The following is a 24,398-nucleotide window of genomic DNA, read 5'->3' on the forward strand; positions in this document are numbered from 1 at the left end:
TGTTTTTTAAGATTTTATTTTGAGACAGAGAGAAAATGCATGAGTGAGGAGGAGTGGCAGAGGGAGAGGGAGAAGCAGACTCCCTGTTGAGGGAGCCGGAGGCAGGACTCAATCCCAGGACGCTGGGATCACGACCTGAGCTGAAGGCAGATGCTTAACCTACTGAGCCACCCAGACATCCTTGCTCATATTATTTTAAAAAGAGTATTTTTCAAGCTAATAACAAAGTAAAGCTGACTGATGGGTAGCATCTTCATATGGGGATGTCCCCAGTCTCAGCAACTACTAATGGACCAGTTAGAGCTGCATCGGGTTGCAGGAAGGACTGCAGTAGCATCTGCCTTAGCAGCAAAGAAGCAAACACTTGGCTAAATCACACCAAAGGATCAGGACAGGAGCTCTTGGCCAGCTTAGTCCATGGAGCATATGACTCTTGATCTCAGGGTTGTGAATTTGAGCCCCACCTTGGGTGTGGAGATTACTTAAAAATAAAAATAAAAATTTAAAACAACAACAACAACAACAACAACAACAACACACACACACACACACACACACACACAAAAGGTTTAGGACAAACTAGAGCTTGGTGGATCCAAGTAGGAAAATCCTTCCCATACAAGGCAGACAAATTCCTCCTGTTTTGATGAGGCTACAGGTTATGTGAAGGAACAAAGGGCAAGGGTCACAGGAGGACCGTCCTGTATTCTGTCCTTAGGTTGGGATCTACGCGAAGCAGACCCAGGGACAAGGATTCTAGTATAAATAACTTACGAGGGAGGTGATCCCAGAGAGCCTGTGCACTTAGGAGAGTGGGGAGGGGAGACTGGGCTGGCCTGTCACTGAGCAGGGAAATGCTATGGCCAAGTGGGGCTCCATTCACTGGGGACTCAGGAGGCAGGTGGAACACAGGGGATGCAGGATGGGAACAGATTGCCAAGCTCCTGTGGTTTAATGATAATTGTGATTTGCTAAAATTTCAAAAACTGGAATTGTTTGGTGCTCTGTTCATTGAATACTTTGATAAGATTCCAGTTGATTTTGAACAAAAACACAGTGAAATTTTAAAGTAATTCATTTACAAAAGTGAGTAGGGACTCTCGGTTTGATTTACAAAGTAGTTTTCCAAAGACTCAAACATTTCTAAAATCTGATGATTAGCACCAAGCTTTTTTTAAGATTTTATTTATTCCTTTGAGAGAGCCTGAGAGAGAGAAAGAAAGAGAGAGAGAAAGAGAGAGAGAGAGGATAAGCTGTGGGGTGGGGCAGAGGGAGAAGGAGAAGTAGACTCCCTGAGGAGTAGGGAGTCAGACATGGGTCTCCATCCCAGGACCCTGAGATTATGACCTGAACTGAAGGCAGACGCTCAACCCACTGAGCCAGACCCCCATTAGCACCAAACTTTGGATGATAAATGAGCAAAAAAAATTTTTTTTAAAGATTTTATTTATTTATTCATGAGAGACACAGAGAGGCAGAGACATAGGCAGAGGGAGAAGCCGGCTCCCTGTGGGGAGCCCCATGCAAGACTCGATCCCAGGGCCCCTGGATCATGCCCTGAGTCAAAGGCAGATGCTCAACCACTGAGCTACCCAGGTCTCCTGAGAAATGAGCAAACTTAAGAGGAGAGTCATTTGAGGGTGCCTGGGTGGCTCAGTTGGTTGAATGTCTGAATCTTGGTTTCGACTCAGGTCATGATCTCAGAGCCCTGTGTCGGGCTCTAAGCTAGGTACAGTCTATTTGAAATTCTCTCCCTCTTCCTCTGCCCCTCCTGCTTGTGCTCTCCCTCTCTCTCTCAAACAAACAAACGAATCTTTAAAAGGGCAGTCATTTGATCCAAGTGAAAAGCCACTTTCATAGAGTGATCTGTAAATTGCACGTTTTGTAGGTGCACACATGGAAGGACCATTACAGGGTGCAGGCTTCTCAAAACACCTACTTATAAAGTAGACCTTGATGCTTTCTCAGCATATTTCTATCATTTTTGGAGGGTGATGTGGGAGGACCAGTGACATCCTCTGATATGATGTGGGCCAGGAATGAACAGTCAAAAATTCTGGAGATGTTTTTGTTGTAAAAAAAGGTGTTTTCATTAAAGCATGGAGACAGTACCTGTGGGCAGAAAGAGCTGTACCAGGGTTGTGAGGAATGATTGATGATATGCTTTTTTCTTTTTCTTTTTCCTTTTTTTCTTAAGACTTTATTTATTTATTCATGAGAGAGACAGAGAGAGAGGCAGAGGGAGAAGTAGGCTCCCTGCAAGGAGCCCAATGTGGGACTCGATCCCGGACCCAGGATCCTGCCCTGAGCCAAAAGCAGACGCTCAACCGCTGAGCCACCGAGGCTCACCCTTGATTACATAATTCTAAACTAGGGGAGAGGTAGAGATGAAGGAGGTTTCCAAAAGGATTTTCCTAGGCTAAAGAAGACTTACAGGTTCCTGGAGGCCTGGCTATTGTCCAGCTAAGATTGCTTTTTGCCTCTAGCAATGCATTAACATTAAGGCAGTTGTGAGTTCCTTGAGGATTGTCACACTCTGCCTGTCTCAAGTATTTGTCAAGGGGCTGCAAGTTGTAATTTATTTTTTTAATTTTTAAAATTTTATTTAAATTCAATTAATTAACATATAATATGCTATTGGTTTCAAAGGTAGAGGTCAGTGGTTCATCAGTCTTCTATAACACCCTGTGCTCATTCCATAATATGCCCTCCTTACTGTATATCAGCCAGTTACCCATCCCCCCACCTCCCCTCCAGCAACCCTCAGTTTGTTCCCTATGATTAAGAGTCTCTTGTGGTTAAAAAAGAAAAAAAGTCTCTTGTGGTTTGTCTCCCTCTGTGATTTCGTCATTTTATTTTTTCCGCTCTTTCCCATGATCCTCTGTTTTGTTTCTTAAATTCCACATGAATGAGATCATATGATAATTATTTCTTTGACTGACTTATTTCACTTAGCTTTATATCCTCTAGTTTCATCCATGTCATTGCAAAAGGCAAGATGTGGTCCATTGTATATATACATATCACATCTTCTTTATCCCTTCATCTGTTGATGGACATCTGGGCTCGTAAGGAAACTTTTTTTTTTTTTAAGATTTTATTTATTTATTCATAAGAGACACACACACACACAGAGAGGCAGAGGCACAGGCAGAGGGAGAAGCAGGCTCCATGCAGGGAGCCTGACGTGGGACTCGATCCTGGGTCTCCAGGATCACACCCTGGGCCGAAGGCGGCGCTAAACCGCTGAGCGACCCTGGCTGCCCAAGGAAACTTAATTTTATCTACATTTCTTTTGCTTTTATTCTCCTCACCAATATATAATAATATATATGTAATATATGTCAATGTATTATATATGAAAATCACTTCAGAAATATATTTAACATAGTTTTTTTTTTTATTTAACATAGTTGTGAAGGCTAGCATGTTCATCATTTACTCTGCTGAAGTAGATCACAGAGTTTGGGTAAGATACATTGGATTTAATAGTTGATGTATTAAAGTTTTATGACAGGATATATATTTTTTAAGATTTTATTTATTTATTCATGAGAGACACAGAGAAAGGCAGAGACATAGGCAGAGGGAGAAGCAGACTCCATGCAGGGAGCCCCATTCGGATTCGATCTCTGGTCTCCAGGATCACGCCCTGGGGCTGAAGGCAGCCACTCAACTGCTGAGCCACCCCGGTGTCACAGGTGTCACGGGATATTTTATTTTAAGCAGAAATTAGTTGCAACCATGTTGCCTTTTTTTTTCCATTCCTCATAGATGCCTGCTTATACCACTGAAAAATGATTTGACTGCTGGTTACAGAGGTTTAAAATCACAGCAGCTTAATTAAGATGGGGTGTATTTTTCACTCTTATAAAGTAACTTCCAGACCTGGCAGCTCAGAGATTGTCAGTGTCCCAGGGTCCTCCTATTTGTGATCTGCCCATCTTAGTTTTTATTCTCATTGATGAGAGAGCAGAAGACAAGCTGAGGACAAAGCACAAGCTGACACCCCACCCCAAAGCACAACCTGCCCATCCCCCTACTCCCAGGTGGGATATGTGTGACATTTCTCAGGCACTGCTGGCTGCTCCAAAGCTAAGGGAAGGAAAAACAAATAAATGACTAACTTGTAGAGATTACAATCCTGCAAGACATGAGTCTCCTTCAGTTGTCTTAATGTTTTACAAGGAAAAAGCATTCTTGGGTAGCTCAGTTGGTTGAGCATCTGCATTCAGCTCAGGTCATGATCTCAGGGTCCTGGGATCAAGCCCAGCGTTGGGCTCTCTGCTCAGCAAGCAGTCTGCTCCATCTCCCTCCCTGCAGTCCCTCTCTCTCTCAAATAAATTAATAAAATCTTTTAAAAAAAGGAAAAAATGTTCTTATCCATAACCCAACTTCCAGATGGGAACATAGACAAAATTAAATGTCCTGTGAACCTGCAGCCCATTGACAAATACTTGAGGCAGGCAGGGTATTAATGTTCCTTCAGGGAGCTCCCAACTATTTTAATGTGTTTTTTTGTTTTTTAAAGATTTTATTTATTTATTCATGAGAGACATACAGAGAGAGGCAGAGACGGTGGAGAGAAGCAGGCTCCCTGAGGGGAGCCGATAAGGGACTTGATCCTGGATCTCAGGATCATGACCTGAGCCAAAGGCAGATGCTCAACCACTGAGCTACCCCGGACCCCAACTGTTTTAATGTTAATACCTTACTAGAGGGAAAAACAACCTTAACTTGACAATGGCAAGGCTTTTGGTATCTTGTAGGTCCTCTTTAGCCTATGGAAGTTTTTTCTGAAAGCCTCCCCTCTCCTTACCCCCACCTCTCAAGTGTATACTCAGCCACCCCTCACAACCCTGGTGCAGCAGCTCTTTCTGCCCATGAGTCTTATCCCCGTGCTTTAATAAAACCACCTTTTGGGACACCTGAGTGGCTCAGTGGTTAAACCTCCACCTTCAGCTCAGGGCGTGATCCCGGGGTTCCTGGATAGAGTCCCACATCGGGTTCCCTGCATGGAGCCTGCTTCTCCTTCTGCCTGTGTCTCTGCCTTTCTCTGTGTGTCTCTCATGAATATATAAATCTTTTTTAAAAAAAATAAATAAAACTACCTTTTTGCATCAAAGACATCTTGAGAATTCTTTCTTGGCCACCGGCTCCGGACCTCATCTACATTCCAAAACTCCATCATCATGGTTGTCAGATGGCCACCACCACTTCTTACAGGCAGGAGGTAAAAGAAGGGGCAGGGGGAAAGAAAGGGTCCTTCTCAGCCAAGTGAGCCCCTGGAAAGAGCCCCCCCCAAAGACCCTCAAGGCTTCTACCCACATCATTGGCCAACACAGGCAGGAAGGCAGGGGTGTGCAGGTTCTTTTAAAAACTAAGCACATGGGAGGTGCCTGGGTGGCTCAGTCAGTTGAGTGTCTTCCTTTGGCTCAGGTCAAGATCCCGGAGTCCTGGAATTGAGTCTTTCACTGGGCTCCCTGCTCAGCAGGGAGTCTGCTTTTCCCTCTCCCTCTGCCTGTCACTCCCCCTGCTTGTGCTCTCCCCCCACCCCGGGTGAAATAAATAAATAAATAAAATCTTAATCATATGGTGACTCCAATCCAAGAGAGGTGATGTGACTGGGGAGGAAATGTGGAAGAGTTATTGGGTAGGCAGTCCGTGGTTCCCGATTCACTGCTCTCCCCAGAGAGCCCAGGATATTCAGATAACGCGCTCTCTTGAATTCCGACTGCTGTCACACCCAGGGCAGAGAGTGTCTGGATCAAGGGTTTAGAACAATTCATGTTCCCAGTTTTTCATATTTTTCTCTGAGGAAACTTAAGGGTCTACAGACTTGGCTTCAAGGGTTTCACAGACAATAAATTATTTGCTACTGAAAGTGAAAATTTAATGTTCTTGTGGAACACTTCTGTCATTTGTATAAGTTTCATACCTGAGATTCTCAATTCAAGGGGCTCTTAGTGTTTCTGTGATTTTTTCATAGTACCCATAGGCTAAAAGAAATACCAAGGGGCTCCTTTTACAAAGCAGTTAGGCCCAAATAATTTATGTTCTAAAACTTAGTGGTGATTAGAAAACCATACATAAACTGAAAGGAACAATATTTTTATTCTTAGATGGCCACCATCACTTAACAATGGGACATGTATACCTCTTGGGCACTGCACAACTTCCCAAATTTTGGAATCTGACTTTGACACCACCATTTTCATGATTTTCCTGAAATACTTGCTTTTTAGCATGCAAACATCTAAAAAGCCACCCTTATAAAGGTAGTGACATCACCTAAAGGAACGTTTTACAATCTGCTGTTGAAATAGTGAAGTATCTCAAGCTACCGGTCCATGGAGTGGGTATAGGACAAAGGCCTGGTATCTTGTTGTGTTCTTAAAATTTTACATATGCCATGGCATCCCTATGAGCTTGCAGTGGCACAGCAGAGCTTCTTGCAGAGCTGGAAACCGTGACTTTTACACACAGGATGCTACCTGAGATCCACTGATATGGCCCATGGATGGAGGACACATGGAATGGAGAACCATGGAGGAGGGGTTGACATGATGAAGCTGTGAATGCATCCACATGGATAGCAAACTCTTTCCAAAAAGATTTCTGAAACTTCTAACAACAGCCCTGAGGCTGGATAGTCACCGCATTTGCCACTGTCACTCTGAAGGTCTGACTATAGGACAGAGGACAATGCCACACAGTGACATGCTTCAGCAGATAGAAGCAGGGGACTTACATACACACCATTATTTCACTTGGAAGGAATGAAGGACTCTCCCTGTAAGTAGCAGCTGCTTCTGACAAATGTTTAATATGCAGGCTTGACCAAGGGCAGAATTTCATTCTGGGATCTCTTTTTGTAAAGTGGAACATCGCTCTTCTCTTTACTTCATATATCACATGAAATTTTCTATGTTGGTAAATGAGTTCAAGGTGTGGTTTATCATGCTTGTAGCTCTTCCTCTCTTCAAACGATGGGGAGGTTATGGGCTTAAGAGATAAGTATGCAGTAACTGTGAGGAACAACCTAACCTTTCCCCTCACAAAGTCCTTTATAAAGTGATGGTCCAAGTAACTGCCTTCCAGAAGTCAGGGTTGACCTGGCCAAGTTTGCTTTGAGTGACAGTTCACTGGTCACTGGCCTACTGGGCATTGAACTCAGAATTATCTTATTTTATTTTATTATTATTTTTAAAGATTTTATTTGACAGAAAGGGACTGAGAATGAGCAGGAGGAGGGGCAGAGGGAGAAGCAAACTCCCTGCTGAGCAGGAAGCCCTATGTGGGGTTCAATCCCAGGAACCCAGGATCATGACCTGAGCCGAAGGTAGCCACTTCACCTACTGAACCACCCAAGTGTCCCATATTTTATTATTATTTTTAAAAATTTTACTTTTAAGCAATCTCTATACCCAACTGGGGCTTGAACTCACAACCCTGATATCAAGAGTCGCATACTCTACCCACTGAGCCAGCTAATGCCCCTGAACTTGGAAAAATTTTCATTAAAAAAAAAAATTTCTTTTTTTATGAAAAAGAAATCTCACAGTAGTTGTACTGTACTCTTCCCCCTCTCTGAGAAATGTGCCCAAGGCAGTCCCTGAGGCAGGGCTGGTGAGGAGAGCGAGGCTGAGAGAGAGAGAGAGACAGCAGGTGACTAGTGGCACTGAGAATGCCCAGTGGGGGACAGTTTTCTTCCCAGAGCCCTGTGAGAGTGGCTGGCTCTGTGTTACCAGGGAGCATGGAAGGTACAGATCCTCCTCTAATGAGGCTGCCCTCGCCCAGAAGCCAAACTTGGGAGTCAGGGGGAGAGGAAGACGTCACTGGGAACCTCAGATAAGAACTGCAGTAAAGATTGTGTTAAAGAGAGTCTATTCTCAGTCACATGTGTGCTGTCTACACTTAACTGTGGACTTTAGATTTACAGGATCAGAAACCAGATTTTTAGTTTGTAGGAGCAATAAGTCAGGGAAGCCAGCTTCTATTAGAGAGGTTTTACTGCGCTCCAGGCAATGAGATGGGTGGTTTTTTGTTTTGTTTTTAGTAGATTACATGGAATCTGTGATTTTCTCAAAGCATTTTCTAAACAAACCAGTCGATAACAAAATGGCTGCTTGGCGAGCTGGGAATTAAAACAAAGATAATTCTTTTTTTTTTTTTTAAGATTATTTCCATTAACGTTGGGTCCCACTTCCCTGTGTGTATTTCTTGTCTCTGGACAACTGACTTCAGTAACTAGACCCTATGATCCCTCACTGCTACATGCTGACATAAGAGACACTCTCCTTAACCAACTTCAGTCAGGTTCCTCTGGACCCTCTTCCTAATCAGGCCTCAACCTGGGAACTTCTGGGTCCATCTTTACACCTATCAATTTTTAAAAATTTTAAAAGATTTATTTGAGAGAGAGAGAGAGAGAGAGAGAGAGAGAGACAGGGGAGCAGCAGGAGGAGAGGGAGAAGCAAACTTCTGGCTGAGCAGGGAGCCAGATGCGGGACTCAATCCCAGCACCTCAGGATCATGACCTGAGCCAAAGGCAAGATGCTTGACCACTGAGCCACCCAGGTACCCCCTACTCCATATTTCTTAATTAAAGTAACTTTTTATTTTTATTTATTTTTAGTAATCTCTACACTCAATGTGAGGCTTGAACTCACAACTCCAAGAGTAAGAGTCACATGCTCTTCCAACTAAGCCAGCCAGACAGCCCTGCACTGACCAATTATTTTTTGAAGACTTTATTTATTTAATCATGAGAGACACACAGAGAGAGGCAGAGACATAAACAAAGGGAGAAGCAGGCTCCTTGTGGGTAGCTTGATGTGGGCCTCAATCCAGGACCCTGGGATCATGACCTGAGCCAAAGGCAGATGCACAACCACTGAGCCACCCAGGTGCCCCTTGGTTAAGTTGCTTTAACCAGAAGTATCCTGTCACCCAAAATTACCTCTTGGTAATTTCCTATCCATTGGCTCCTCTGACCTCCTTGTTGGCTATAAATCCCCACTGGCTATGTTGTATTTGGAGTCGAGCCCAGTTTTATACTGAGGTCTCTTTCCCCCTATTGCAATATTTCCTGAATAAAATCTGTTTTTAACACTGTTGTTGGGCTCTGGTTTTCTTTAACACATGATACTGACACATTCTTATTCTGAGTCTTTCTTTTCACTAGGATCCTTGCATCTGGCTACCCTGTGTCCACCTTTTCCTTCTCTAGTGGTAATATTACAAGGGGTAAATCCGCGCATGGGGTGCAGGCAGCTGACCAGCAAAGGCATGTCTTCTTCAGAGTGAGTTTTAACACAGCAAGTTGGACAAAACCAGACCCTTAATTAGGGAACACAGTGTACATTCTTACACAGGTCCCCACTGGCCAGAACACAATTGTGACTGGGCCCTAGCGTAGTGCAGAGGGAGAGAGAGAGATTGGGTGTAGAGGTTGGGAACACATAGAGGCTTTGTCTGAGCGGCTGGCAGCTCAGTTGGTATCATAATCCTCTGTTCACCATTGAAAGCTGGGCACTGTGTAGTTAAAAATCTATAAGATCAAGGTCAAAGTCTTGGAAGAGGCAGATTTTCTCTGAAAGTGAAGATTGAAGGGCAAGTGAGAAACCATTTAGGTTTGTTTCTCTGAGGTTTGATCAACTGATTCATTAGTAAATACCATCTTACAATAATTAAATGGTCTTACAGCTAGTTATAAAACTTACCCTCTGCCCCTCCGTATTTCTACTGGAAAAACAGTATTATTGTCATGAATCTGAAAACCTCTAGCTTGCCTTTTATCCTATTAATCAAAAAACAACTTTTACAACAGATATTTTGATACATAATTTGTTGGGAAGCAACAATTGTCTCACTGTGTATATGACTTTATGTACATTTCAGTTTTTAGGTGAAATATGGGGATGTCATTTTCTTCTATAGATAATTTGCTCATTTTATACTAATTTTCAGTAATCCCCCTAACAAAATGTTTGCCTTACTCTGTAATCCATTGTACGCTTATGCTTGACTATGTGCTAGTATAAAATAGTATTATGTCTGACTGCTAATGAGTCTAGGTTTATTTTTAGAGTGATGAAAACATTACAGAATTAAGTAGTGGTGATGCCCCCAGGGGATCTGGCCCTGAGTCAAGCTTCTTGCTCAGCAGGGAATCTGCTTCTTCTCCTCCCTCCTCCCTCTCTCTCTCTCTCTCTCAAATAAATCTTGAAAAAAAAAAGACAGGTTAGGGGCACCTGGCTGGCTCAGTTGGTAAAGCATGCAACTCTTAATCTTGGGGTTGTGGGTTTGAGCCTCATGTTGGGTGTAGACATTGCTTACAAATAAAATCTTTAAAAAATCTATTAAAGAAAAATGGCAGGGTAATTACACATGCTTATTTTATCTATTCTCCCTTCCAAAAAATTGTTAAATTATAGCAGTAAAATGTATATTTTAGAAAAGTAAAGAATTAAAAAATATTTTATTTAAGAGGTGTAGTGGAGAATTTTTTAAAGGCTTTAGCCCTTCAAGAGAAGGAGACACCAAAAAGTGAGAGATTATAGCCCACTTTTGGGACATAGAAAGTGGGAAGAGGATGATAAGTGACTTGGCAGAGTGGAAACAATTCCAGTTTAAGTGCTTTCAGAGGCCATGCCCCAAAAAGCAGGCCAAATGTATATGCTACCAGCCATGGCAGAAAGCAGGGCAAAGGCTTGGTGAAGCCAACATTCAGAATGGGTTTCAAGTTTCACTGAATCAACTTGGTCTGGTCACTGGAAATTTATTATGGAGAAATTTCCAGACTCAGAATCTGTGGAGAGCAGAGAAGAGATGGGCATGGCTTGGAAAGGGGACACATCCATACAGTCATGCGGTCTCTTGCTTCCCTTGACCACACAATCAGTAGCAAGATATTCAAACTCCCCTACCTTCTCTATTCCTTCTAGGCTTAAAAGCAGACTACTCTTCTCTGAAGAAGCTGAAAGACCCTAGGGGAAAATCTTCCAGCTACTTGGATTTTGTGGGTTTTTTTTGTATTAAGATTTTATTTATTTATTCATGAAAGACATAGAGAGAGAGAGAGCGGCAGAGACATAGGGAGAAGCAGGCTCCATGCAGGGAGTCCAATGCAGGATTTGATCTTGGGACTTCAGGATCACACCCTGGGCCAAAGGCAGCCACTAAACTGTTGAGCCACCCAGGCATCCCACTACTTTGATTTTGAAGTCTGCTCACATAAAGTCCTATGTGGCTGCCCATTCCACCACTCATCAAGCCCAATGCTTGTACTTGGAGCATCCAGTCACCTCTTGAATGCCTAACAGACACAAAGGGACAGTGAAAGATGACCAGACAAAGGAAAAAGCTTTCAACAAGAAAGGGAGAGATGAAAACAAAAGAAGGTTGAAGGAAACTGGGGTAAACTTACTAATTCAATTCAAGGAACAAAGCTAACAAAGAAGCAAACAAACAACAAGAAGTAAGCAAAGAACCCTAACATAGTATAATTAGTATTTTCTTAGAGTTTAGAGAAAAGACCATGTGCTTTGAAAAAGGGAAAGTCAGCAAACAATAATGAGGTGTTAGAATTTAAAAATCTAATTCCAAAAGAAAATATAAAGTTCAATAGGATGTATATAATGAATAAAATAAGAAAACTTCATCAAAGGAAGAACCAAAAGTTAAAGAATTGGAAGCTTCCTAGAGAGAAAAATGAGGAACAATTGGAGGATCAATTTAGTTTTCTGTCATTGCTTTTCAATAGCCAACTAATAAAAGTTTTCAGGCAGAAGCAAGAAAATGAAAGGGAATAAATTAATAAAAAATAACAGAAGGGGCACCTGGGTGGCTCAGCAGTTGAACATCTGCCTTTGGCTCAGGGTGTAATCCCAGAGTCCTGGGATTGAGTCCTACATCAGGCAGACTCTGCCTGCATTAGAGCCTGCTTCTCCCTCTGCCTATGTCTCTGCCTCTTCTGTGTGTCTCTCATAAATAAATAAATAAATAAATAAGTAAATAAATAAATAATAAAATCTTAAAAACAAAACCATAAAACAACAGAAAAATTACAAAATACAGTGTTGTAAATTTCTAAGGGACAATGATCTACCAAGAAGGGATGAAAAAGACTCATATCGAAGGAATGGGGCACTTTTAGCACATTTGGAGTTGAAATAAGATCTTGAACATTTCCAGAGATTTTTTAAAAATCACAAAAGAATGGGAATCTGAAAGGTCTAGAGCTTTTCAACAACAGCAGTGGAAGAAACAAAATACAGAAAAATAATATACCCAGAGTTCTGTGGAACTCTAATTTTCAACTCAGAATTCTATACCCAAACAGGCAACCAAGTGGTAAGAATAGAAATAAGCAGTTTTCAGCATTCAACCACCCAAAAATATATAACCACTCATATATATATATATATATATATATATATATATATATATATATATATATATATATGACATGGAATCCAGGGCACAGGTGATCCACTACAGCAAAGCAAAGAAAGGAAGGCCCTGTCCTGCACTGGCTTTGAGAGCATCCAGTTTAAAAACAGAACAAGAGAATAGAGAATTTCGGAAGACAATAGATGGAAATGATCATTTGATGTATTGGAATGCTTGAGAAAATTATTGATGGATATTTGAGAGATCTGCTGGAATGTTTGGGGAAAAATGAGTAACAAATAAAAATCTAAGCAAATTAAAATAAATAAATGAAAGCAAAAACAGGACAACTATTAACTCCAGGAAAAATAAAGTTGTAAAGAGAGAAATAATCACAGTTGATCACAAGTTTCTGCAGGAAATAGTATTTGCATATTTATAAGACTATAGATACTGACCTAGCTACATTCAGTGGGTGAAGGAGAAGAGAGAGCAAAGAATAGAGGGCAAAAAACCCACACCCTCTTCAAAAAGCCAAAAGCCTACAATAAATAAATATATAAATGGCTGTTAGTGGAATTATTTAGCAATGTGGAAATAAATATAGAAAAAAATAGCTTAAAAAAGTTAAAAGTTAAGTGCGGTTGCCTTTGGAGTGGGATTATGGAGTGGGATGAGATAGCAAAAAGGGCTATTGTTTTTCAACATAAGCCTTTTAAAAATTGGGGTATAGTTGACACACAACATAAGTCTTTTAATACCACTATAAATAACTTCATGCATGTATTATTTTGATAAATACAAAAACTATTTAAAATAGTACATATAGGGATTATGGTGTATTGGTTTGCTGGGGCAGCTGTAACATAGTACCACTAACTGGGTGGCTTAAGTAACAGAAATATATTTTCTTACAGTTCTCAAGGCTAGAAATCTGAGATCAAGGTGTTGGCAGGGTTGGTTTCTTCTGAGGCCTCTGAGAGAAGGTCTATTCCAAATCCTTCTCTGTGACTTGTAGACGACTGTCTTTTCCTCATGTCTTCTCATTGTCTCTCCTCCATGCATGTCTCTGTGTCCACATGTGCAGACACTGGGTGAAGGGTGTGTGGGTTGGTAGGGTGAGCTGGCATGTTGGTTTGGTTGTACCTGGCACATGGTTTGATGTGTGGAGTTGGTGAGGGGTGAGCTTTGGTGAGGGGTTTAACATGGAGTGTTGATTATGTTCCAACATAGAGGACTAAAATATGTGACTGTGTGTAGAGATATAGTGTGGATGTGGTATGTGTGTATTTCTGTGTGTATATATGGTATGGCTGTAGCTTAGTTTAGCTTTTGTTTAGATTTTCCTTTGCCCTTTGTTTTAGTCTTTGTTTTTGTCTTTGTTTGGCCTTTGTTTTGTCTTTGTTTCACTCTTTGTTTAAACTTTCTTTGGCTTTTGTTTGGTCTTTCTTTAGCCTTTTGTTTAAAGTTTGTGTGGCCTTTTTGTAGTCTTTGTGTAGCTTTTGTTTTTAAGTGGATCTTGGCTGAGAAGCCATCAAAAATACCTTGTGTAATGAAAAACCCGGATATATAATCTCTCCCTATATATTCTGTGTGCATTGAGGTAGGCTCAACACCCCCAGGGACCTGGTGCAGACCTGGAGCCTGTTTCACACGACTGCTACTTGAAGGTAAGGGAATTCCATAGGTTTTCATTTTACTTCAGATTGTACTTCGGTTCAAGTGGTAACTGCACATTTTTGTATGGGCCATTTCATTATATTCCACAGGGAACTTGCTATTATAGCAGTCAAGACTGCGAGAACATAAAGTGATGGAGAAAACAAGAGCAGAGGACACCAAGGTTATTCTAATGTGAGCAGAAGGCCCCTTCTGGAATGTTCCAGCTACAGTTTGGGAATTGTCTGAGCCTGGGGAGAGATTCCAAACCCTAACTCAGATTCTTTCAGGTTTAAAGCTTCAGAGACGCCTGGGTGGTTCAGTGGTTGAGCTTCTGCCTTTGGCTCAGATCAGGGTCTTGGGATCAAGTCCCTCATCGGGTTTTCCACAAGGAGCCTGCTTCTCCCTCTGCCTATGTCTCTGCCTCTCTCTGTGTGTCTCTCATGAATAAATTAGTAAAAAATCTTTAAAAAAAAAAAAAAAAGCCACATGTGTCTGGAGCTAGATTTGTGGAGCTATTGGCTTCTTCTTTTTCTATTTCTTCTTTCATTATTTGTCATGATTTGAAAATGAGTTTTTCCTTCTTATCTAGAAACAACATCTTCCCTTACATAGCTAGGTTTATGTGTGGTGGATATTAATGGAATAAGAAAGTCTAAGTCTTGTTAGAATTTTGCTCCCTGTAGATTAGAAACCTTAAATGGAAAGATGTTAATGCTCTGTCTTGTGCAGAATCTCTTAGAAACCAGAGTTTTGGGAACCCTGGGTGGCGCAGCGGTTTAGCACCTGCCTTTGGCCCAGGGTGTGATCCTGGAGACCCAGGATCGAATCCCACGTCGGCTCCTGGTGCATGGAGCCTGCTTCTCCCTCTGCCTATGTCTCTGTCTCTCTCTCTCTCTGTGTGACTATCATAAATAAATAAAAATTTAAAAAATTGGGATCCCTGGGTGGCGCAGCGGTTTAGCGCCTGCCTTTGGCCCAGGGCGCGATCCTGGAGACCCGGGATCGAATCCCACGTCGGGCTCCCGGTGCATGGAGCCTGCTTCTCCCTCTGCCTGTGTCTCTGCTTCTCTCTCTCTCACTGTGTGCCTATCATAAATAAATAAAATTTAAAAAAAAAAAATTTAAAAAATTAAAAAAAAAAAAAGAAACCAGAGTTTTCCAATGTTGTGGTGGGTAGAACAAAGAAAGAAAAGATTTTGTGTCAAGGGAATAAAGCAATGAACTTGGCTAAAATACTAGGAGAAAAATAGGGAAAATAATTTTTGCTGCTTTGTGGATGAAACAGGAAGGAAAAAACAGATTGGTGTTCGATGCATAGCTTTGCTGTTTTATGTTTATTTAGATTAACAAGAGAATGCCTGCCTTACTGAGTGGATTTTAAAAATGTTTCAGGGGCACCTGGCTGGCTCAGTGAGTAGAGCATGCAACTCTTGATCTCAGGGTTGTGAATTTGAGCCCCACGTTGGGTATGGAGCCTATGTAAAAAAAAAATTGTTTTAGATTAGCAGAAATATCACAAACTCTAGGAATATTCCAGATATACCCAGATCACCCAAATGTTGACATTGTTACACATTTGCTTTATCATTATCTCTCTTCTTTCTCTCCATACACATATACATATTATTTTTTTCTGAGCCATTTGAGATTTTCAGAGATGATCAAAATCAGAGAGCCAACATTAGAAAACAGACATCTAGGTTTTGTCAACTGTTCTAGGTATCAGCCCCAGATCATGCATCACTTTGGTCACCACATGTCTTATTGTCCTTTATTCTGGAAGACACCCGAGACAGGCATTCTCTTTCATGGTCTTTATAAGTTTAAAGAGTATAGGTCAGTTATTTTGTTAAATGTTGCTCAGTTTGGGCTTGATCTGATGTCTCCTCATGATTAGATTCAGATTATGCAGTTTTGGAAGGAATATGCTTGTATTTCATGTCATACATCTCCAAATTCATACTTGAATCTGATTGTACAGACTTTTAACTTGAAGTCTGGTTTCTGTAATGGGTAACTAGAATTTTAAATGAATACCTAAAATCTTACAAGAAAACATAAAAAAATCTAAAATCCAGAGCTTTTACAGATAATTCCCAAGTATTCACTAAAAGTGTATAAACGGTGGTCTTTTGTTAAAAATGACAACTGCAACAATATGTACATGGAGTTGATAGGAATAAAGTGAAGTATTTAATATTGACTCTTTGCATGTGTTAGATTCATGTCTACTGCTTTATTTATTTATTAATTAAAAAATATTTTATTTATTCATGAGAGACACACAGAGAGAGGCAGACACATAAGCAGGCTCCCGGCAGGGATCTCAACGGGAGAGAGAGAGAGAGAGAGAGAGAGAAGCAGCTTCTCTGCAGAGCAGGGAGTCCGATGCAGGGCTCAATCCCAGGACCCTGGGACCATGACCTGAGCTGAAGGCAGACACTTAACCAACTAAGCCACCCAGATGCCCCATTTTATTCTATTTTAAAGATTTTATTTTTAAGAATCTCTACACCTAACGTGGGGCTTGAACTCATGACCCTGAGATCAAGACTCTTGAATGCTCTACTGACTAAGCTGGGGGGTGGGGGTGGGGCTCCACCCTATTTTAAAAGAGACTCTCCTAGCTAGGCTTGCTTGCTCTATCTTGAAATCTTTTTTACACCAGATATATTATTTGCAAATATCTTCTCCATTCAATATGTTGCCTTTTCATTTTGTTGATGGCTTCCTTTGCTGTGCAAAAGCTTTATATTTTGGCGTAGTCACAATAGTTTATTTTTGTAATTTATTTTTAAAAATTTATTTAAATTTAAAAGGAAGAGGCTCATCTGATTTGACAGAGAAATCTTACAATAATTTTTACAGTTAGCAATACAGAGTTGTCAGTTGCATCATTACTATGATTAGCTATTGACTAAGACAAATTATCAACTAAGACAACTGTGGTATTATGATTTATAAGGAATATATATTTAGTCATGCAAATGACCAAAATATATTTCTGTCATGTATTTGGTCTTTGTCTATGGTTTCTGGTGCATAGCTCCTAAAACCTTTGAAATTTCCTACCATGGGGGCATAAAGATATCTTGTGTTATGTTAATTAGATGAGCCTGGAAAGCCCTTAGACAACATAAAGATGCAGGGGTGGGGGTAGGGGGCTGAAGGTGATTAGAAGGATGGAACTCTTATTCCTGCTTCCTGACCCCTGGGGAGGAGAGGCTGGAGGTTGAATTGACCAATGGCCAGTGATTTAGTCACTGACAACTGTGTAATGAAACCTCAATAAAACCCCAAGGGGTTGGTGAATGCTTGGAAATGCAGGGAGAGCCACATGCCTGGAGAGGGCAAGCTCTGCCTCCTTTCCCTATACCTCATTCACTGTATCTTTTCATCAGGCTGTTGATATGTAACTAGTGTTTCCCTGAGTTCTGTGAGCCAGTCTAGCAAATTAAGGGAACCCAAGGAGGAGATTGTTAAAACCTTCAAGCTGTAGCTGGTTGGTCAGAAGCACAGGTAACAGCCTGGGATTTGCCACTGGCCTGGAGTCTGAAGTGGAGAGTAGAAGGCAGTCTTGTGGGACAGATCTCTTAACCTGTGGAATCTGATGCTATTTCCAGGCAGATAGCATCAGAACTGAGTTGAATTCCCTGACACCCTGCTAATGTCCCAGAATTACCTGATGTTGTGTGCATGGTGGTGGTGGTGGTGGTGGTGGTGGTGGTGGTGGACACAGCCCTCCTGCACAACACTGGAATCTGGTCTAGGAACTTTAAAAGAACCAATCAGAATGACAAGTTTGCAGGTTATTTTTTGCAGGTTATTTTTCTATCTATAAGACCTCTTTGTTCAAATAGCACTTCCAAGATCTGATATATAGTAAGAAAGGAGGGAGCAAATGGTTATGGATGGTCAGTCACACATCTCCATATTGCATGGGAAAACAAGATTGATATTGTGAAATTCTCAATTTAATGTCTTATCAAATTGGATTCCTTCCTTGAGTTTTTTTTTTTTTATAATTTTTTTTTTGATTTTTATTTATTTATGATAGTCACAGAGAGAGAGAGAGAGGCAGAGACACAGGCAGAGGGAGAAGCAGGCTCCATGCCCCGGGAGCCCGACGTGGGATTCAATCCGGGGTCCCCAGGATCGCGCCCTGGGCCAAAGGCAGGCGCCAAACCGCTGTGCCACCCAGGGGTCCCCTTCCTTGAGTTTTTAATGTAAAAAATGTGTCTCTCTTCCAGAGCTGTATAGGAGGAGGACATTCCAACTCCTTTCTTGAGATGCTTTACTTAATTACCATGACTTGCATTTTTAAAGGCAGACTCTGAAATTTCATTTATTTTAGGACTTTCATTTATTAGTGTTATAAGTAAAAATCTGATTTATAGAGCTCAGATATACTAGAAGTGACTGAAGAATGTTTACTTAATGGCAATGAATGAACTACAGCATTTTTCCTCTCTAATGATAAGATAGTCTTTAAAAAGCTTGCATGCGATTTTGTGATTATATTCTCTCCCTAGCCCCCAAAGAACAGATAACATCTAAATTACATCTCATAATCCTTTCTAGGATGGTGAGAGTGAAGTTCTGTCTATAGTACATATGAAGTAACTACAACTCGAATTACCAAAATACTGAATTAACCAGAATACATTCTACTGCTTCACTTTTAGGGAAAAAAGGAGCAAATGATACCAAGACAAGCTCATAACAGAGATCTAATCAGCAGATGTGTACGGATGAAAATACAGGTACAAATGAATTTCTTACACTCTTTTGGATCTCCAGCTAAATCGTAGTATAATGATTACTAGTATTCAAAATGTTAAAGTAGAATGTGGAATCAGCAAAAGATTGAGCAATCAAACTTTCAATGAGAGTTAAACACTTTAGAAAAGCTTATTCCAGGTGTTTCACAGTACCTTAGGTTTAGGGAGGTGGAAATATGCAGACGAAGCACCTGATGCCCTGCATCGCGCAATTTTCAGTGGCTGTGGCAGATGACTCTCTTTGGAAACCACTGAACTACCAGATTTTGCTCAAGACAAGAGACTCTTCACCCAAGGTTCGATTTGCTGCTCTGATTACCGTGTTAGCACTGGCTGAAAAACTAAAGGAGAATTACATTGTCTTGCTACCAGAGTCCATTCCTTTCTTAGCTGAATTGATGGAAGATGAATGTGAAGAAGTAGAACATCAGTGCCAAAAGACTATTCAGCAACTGGAAGCTATACTGGGAGAACCACTCCAGAGCTACTTCTAAAACTTTGGGGTGTTGGTGTTTCTTACTCTGTTCAGAGGTCAGATTTACTTTTCATATTTTTATTTTGGGTGTGGTACCATATTACTTTTGGTACCCTGTCACCTGTCTAGGCTCCTTTATGAAAGTCCAACCTGGTTTGTACTACTATAGAAGCCTCCCCTGCCACTTGTACAGAATTGCAATAAGAATAAATGATACCTGCTATTTAAAAAAAAAAAATTTACTTCTCTGTATTCGAGGAATGATGACCCCAGACACTATTTGTCTACTTTTGGCAAACTCATGTACTATGCATGGGGAGAAGAGCCATTCTATGAAAAAGAGACTTCCTTGACCTTTATCTTTAAATTCTACTCAAGTTTCCTTCTATTTCTTTGTCTTAACTGAATCTAGACAATCTTCTAAGAACAAGGCTTCATCTGTCAGCCTTCCAAATGGGGGGATATTTCCCCTCCAAGTGACTCCAGAATTGAGTGTGCCAGTGTCCTCCCCATTGCCACATTCAGGCCATTACTCCTTTCCTCTCTAGCTAGTTTTCCTTGCTTTGAAGCTTGTGTTCCATTCCTTGTGCTGGTCTTCACCTGAACTCCAGTCATGCCTCCTCCACTGGTGCTTCTCTGGTCAGCTCCCTCGCCCCTTCACACCAACTCCATCTATCAGCCCACATGACTTTAACGTCCCTATGAATGAACAATTCACCACTCCAATGAATTACCGACTCTGCCTCATCCATTGCATGTTATGGAACTTGGCAATACTTGAAACTACTCTATTTCTGAAGCTAATGGTGCAAACATCTCGTATTCATTCATAATCTTCTTTTCTTTCAACTTGCTTTGTTAAGTACCCTACTACTTCAAGTGGACCTTTCCTTCCATCTCTACATCCTCTAATGAATCTATTCATCAATTTCTCTTTTCTACCTATTTTCTTTCTATTATTGGTAGATTTTGGGATCCATCATGTCAATTACTTTGCAGCAAATTCACTCCCAACCCTAGATGAACCCATGCCTTCTCCTTGTCTGCACCCTGGCTGCTGAAAACACCTGAGGAAAAACACAGTGAGGCAGACTGCTACCACTACACATTAGTGGTCAGTGGTGACCCCACCCAGGCCATCAATACTACCTGGCAGCTTGGTCTTCAAATGTCTACAGATTCTCTGTTAAACCTGTTTTATTTTTCACAAATTCCCAACTTTCTCATTCTCAGCTAAGTTTGCTTCCTGTTTCACTGGAAAAATGGAGTCCATTAGATAGGAACTTCATGCAGCCAACTGCTTTCCCTCTTCCAACAAAGGCCAACCCTTCTGCATGTGCTCTGCAATCCATCTCACCAGGGTTTTCTCAGGGACACTAATTATTTTCTCTTTTATTTTATTTCAATCTCTTCCTCTCTTAGACCCTTCCCATCAGTACTTATGTTGCTATTAGCTATCACATTATAGCAAAAAAAAAAAAAAAAATTCTGGAAACCACATAATCCTCTAGCTACCACCCCTCTCTTGCCCTTCATTCTCAAATCTCTGGCCTGAGTTGCCTACAGTGTCTCTCCATATTCTTAGCTCTAATTCTCTTCACAAATCTTCCCATTTACCTTCTGTCTCATCCACTCCATGGAAACAGTTCTTGTTAAAGTCACAAGTTATCTCCATATCACTTAATTCAATGTACTCTTTTTTTTTTTTTAACTTTTATTTATTATGTAATCTCTACTTCCAAAGTGGACTTGAACTCAGTACCCTGAGATCAAGAGTCTCAGGCTCTACTGGCTGAGTCAGCCAGGAGCCCCTCAATGTCCTCACAACACACCACCTCTCAGAATCATTCCACCAAATTGACCACTCACTCTTTTGAAACCCTTCTTCCCTTTGACTCTCATGATATCATGCATTCCAGTTTCCTTCGCTCATTCTGACTCTTCCCCTCACCCTTTGACAAACACTCCTCTTCCACCTACCCTGTAAATGTGGGACGGCTCCCAGACACAGTTCCACCTTCTCCCCACTCCACATTCTGCCACCAGGCAATCCCCTCCATACCCCTGGCTTCAACTGCTACCTATGTTCCCACCAACTTAAGTTCTATCTCCCACCCAGACTTCTCTTTTGAAACATTCATTTGACATCTCCATCTAGATGTCCCTCAAATACCTCAAACTAAGTGCACCTAAAACCGAACTCATGATTCAGCCTCTTCCCCTAAAACTTCTCTTCCAGTAGATGCTTTTACCACTCACCTAGTTCCTTGAACTATATATACCTTGGACTCAGCCTTGGCTCCCCTTCCTGCTTCTTTGAATAGACGAATGATTTCAACATAATATAGTAAATATGAAGATGGAAGCATATAAATTGCAAAATGGAACAAAGATAAGTAGCATTTCATCCATCTGACGAAGTCTACCAATGTAGCTGCTAGTGAGTGACTCAGAGTGGCCTTGGACCCAAAATTCAGACAAAAGCTTAGTCAACAATCTGGTGCTTATTTCAGCTTCCCTTATAGCTGGTTCTTTTCTTTGTCTTCCTGAGACTAATGCCCTTGGAGAACCCAAGGCAGTTTAGCAGCTCTCTTTGCCAAGCTGTCAGTGGAGCAATAAATCAGCCCATCAGGTGATCTAGCTTTCCCTTTTTGCTCTCTTGCTGTGAACATAGGCCAAACTAACATTTAGGTTTTTCTGTAAGACAATGCTAATCTGGAAGATTGGTTGCCTATATAGGGAAAAGGTGAGCAGGGACCAAATCACTAGGAGTCTTGTTTGACTTCTTAAGAAGCAAGAACTTGCTTTGTAACTGGGAGAAGCCTCTGAAGTTTTAAGTAGGAAATGGATACATGAGGAGATAAACTCATGCCTTTGGTTCTTTCTCCTGGAACCTCCTGCCCCCTATTTATAGAAAATTGTGGAATTTCACATCCGAATAAAATTCTAGTGTAAGTTCACCAATCCATACAACAGTGTGTTGCATAACTTTTAGAAAAAAGAATGTCAGGTTATGAAAATTACATTCAGAAAATTATTGTACTTCTTACATGTTTATCTGGCTCCACTATAATAAGCAAAGTTTTTACTCCCCAAACATTTGCAAAATATATTATCTATGTGCTAAGGATACCAACCTTGGGTCACACTTGTTCCTTTTCCTATAATAGCTGAATTCAGGTAGAGTTTGTTGTCAGAAAGGGCTCTGCACAGGTCTATGGGATAGTGGGCCACTGTACTTTGTCCTTGTCACCTGGCACAGAGCAATGAGGGCTTTGTTCGCTCTCCAGATGGGTTGTCAATCCTCAGACAAATCGAGGCACTTTTATGCTGTTATTTTAAAGCCTCAGCAGCTCCCCAACTCAGTATTGGAGTTTGGCAGGATGCTGCTGTCTGTGGGAAAGTACCCTGATTCAAAATAAATATCTCTTAAGAAATTTTCCATTACCTGGAACCGGTTTCTTAGTTCAAGAACCCACTGTTCAACATTCATGCTATTGATATGTAAACATTTTGGTTGCTAAGGAGATAGACAAATGGATAAAAGAGGTCAAATGGATAAAGACATCCTTAGCGAAGTCATGTAGTGACAACCAAAGTTTACTTCTAGGCATAGTTTTACTGCAGCGGACGACCAACACGGAAGGCACAGCCTTTTATCGTGTAAATCTACACTCAGAGGAAAGCATTGCCCTTGGCCTGGTTTTAGAAAGCATTAAGGGTCTCTAAGGAAGGTGGTGAATGTGAAGTTGAATTTGCGTCGCAGTGATACTTTCTTTCCTGGCGGAGGAGCTGGGCCTGAGTAGAATCTGGAAAGCTATATGGTAGGTGATAGATGCCCTGGTCTGCAGCGAGCGAGACCGCTGAGCCTCCGGGTTTTATTCCAGAAGCAGCTCCTCCCCAGAGCAGTGGCACTTGCGGGAGGCCGGGGCTCGGAGCCGGGGCGGGCCCTGGGCGGGGCTCCAGCCCAGCCCCGCTTCCCTGCGTGCCCGCCCCCTGCGCGCCTCCCGGGCCCGCGGGTCCGCTGCCTTTTGCTCGCCTTTTAGCTCTTCTGGTCCTGTTTTAGCTCTTCTTTTTGGGTCGGTCGGAGTGGGCGTCGATTTACATTTCCTTGCTGTCATTTCCTGGAGTCCTACGGAGTTCAGGATATTTGCATAAGATTACTGGCTTTTAAAGATACTTCCTTTCTATTTTTTGTGTGTGCCTGTTTTCATATTTTTAAAAACTTGTCCTTTGTTTTCTCTTTAACACTCTGATTATGAAAACCTTGTACTTTTATATATTCCTATGTTTTCTCCTATAATGGCACCGACCTTTTACCTTGTAACTTCATGGCATCTTTTGTTCTATAAAATCATTATGATTTGTTTTCTTTCTCTTCACATCTGCTGTGTTAGAAGCCCCACAGACCAGCCTACCTCAGGTGGGATCCTGGGGATCCATTTACTAGCTCTGTGTCCCCGAGGTAGGTTCTTTGACTTCTCTGTATCTTTGCTTTCTCACTTGCAGGAAGGGGCTACTGTGAGGTTGTGAGGATGACGCGTGCTGAATGCACAAAGCCCTGGAATAGTGCGTGGCTGGTATCTCTGGACAGGTGTTTGCTATTATTATTCTTACCCGGGTTACTAGTCTGCTTTCATTTTTCTCCATTTTGAGTAATCTATCCATTTTCCAGTAAAAAACAAACAAACAAACAAACAAACAAACAAAAGACCCCTCTGTTATGAACTATACTATATTATACCTATGTGGGTCTGTTTCTAAGCTCTGTCCGATCCCCTTGATCTACTGGTCTATTTCCAAGGGCAATACTCTATTGTGTGTGTGTGTGTGTGTGTGTGTGTGTGTGTGTGTGTGTGTGTTTTAAGGTTTATTTATTTATTTTAGAGAGATAATGTGAGAGCAGGGGGAAGGACAGAGGGAAAGTGAATCCTCAAGGAGACTCTTCACTGAGGGAAGAGCCCAAGGTGGTCAATCCCAGGACCCTGAGATCATGACCTGAGCCAAAATCAAGAGTCCCATGCTTAACCAATTGAGCCATGCAGGCGCCCCAATACTCTATTGTTTTAATTAGTATAGCTTAT

At 41.4% G+C, this 24,398-nt stretch overlaps 1 protein-coding gene across 2 annotated transcripts in view; it reads left to right on the forward strand.

The window, feature by feature from the left end:
* The first annotated feature begins 13,938 nt into the window (after positions 1-13,938).
* The window catches only part of LOC121479092 (myelin associated oligodendrocyte basic protein), a 50,128-nt gene continuing 39,668 nt past the window's right edge, over positions 13,939-24,398 (forward strand). For both annotated transcript variants that reach the window (XM_041734606.1, XM_041734605.1), the window contains exons 1-2: positions 13,939-14,066; positions 18,744-18,821. The gene's annotated coding sequence lies outside the window, so the exon portion shown is untranslated. The remainder of the gene's footprint in view (positions 14,067-18,743; positions 18,822-24,398) is intronic.

This window comes from Vulpes lagopus, chromosome 19 (genome assembly GCF_018345385.1).
Source record: "Vulpes lagopus strain Blue_001 chromosome 19, ASM1834538v1, whole genome shotgun sequence".
Lineage (NCBI taxonomy): Eukaryota > Metazoa > Chordata > Mammalia > Carnivora > Canidae > Vulpes > Vulpes lagopus.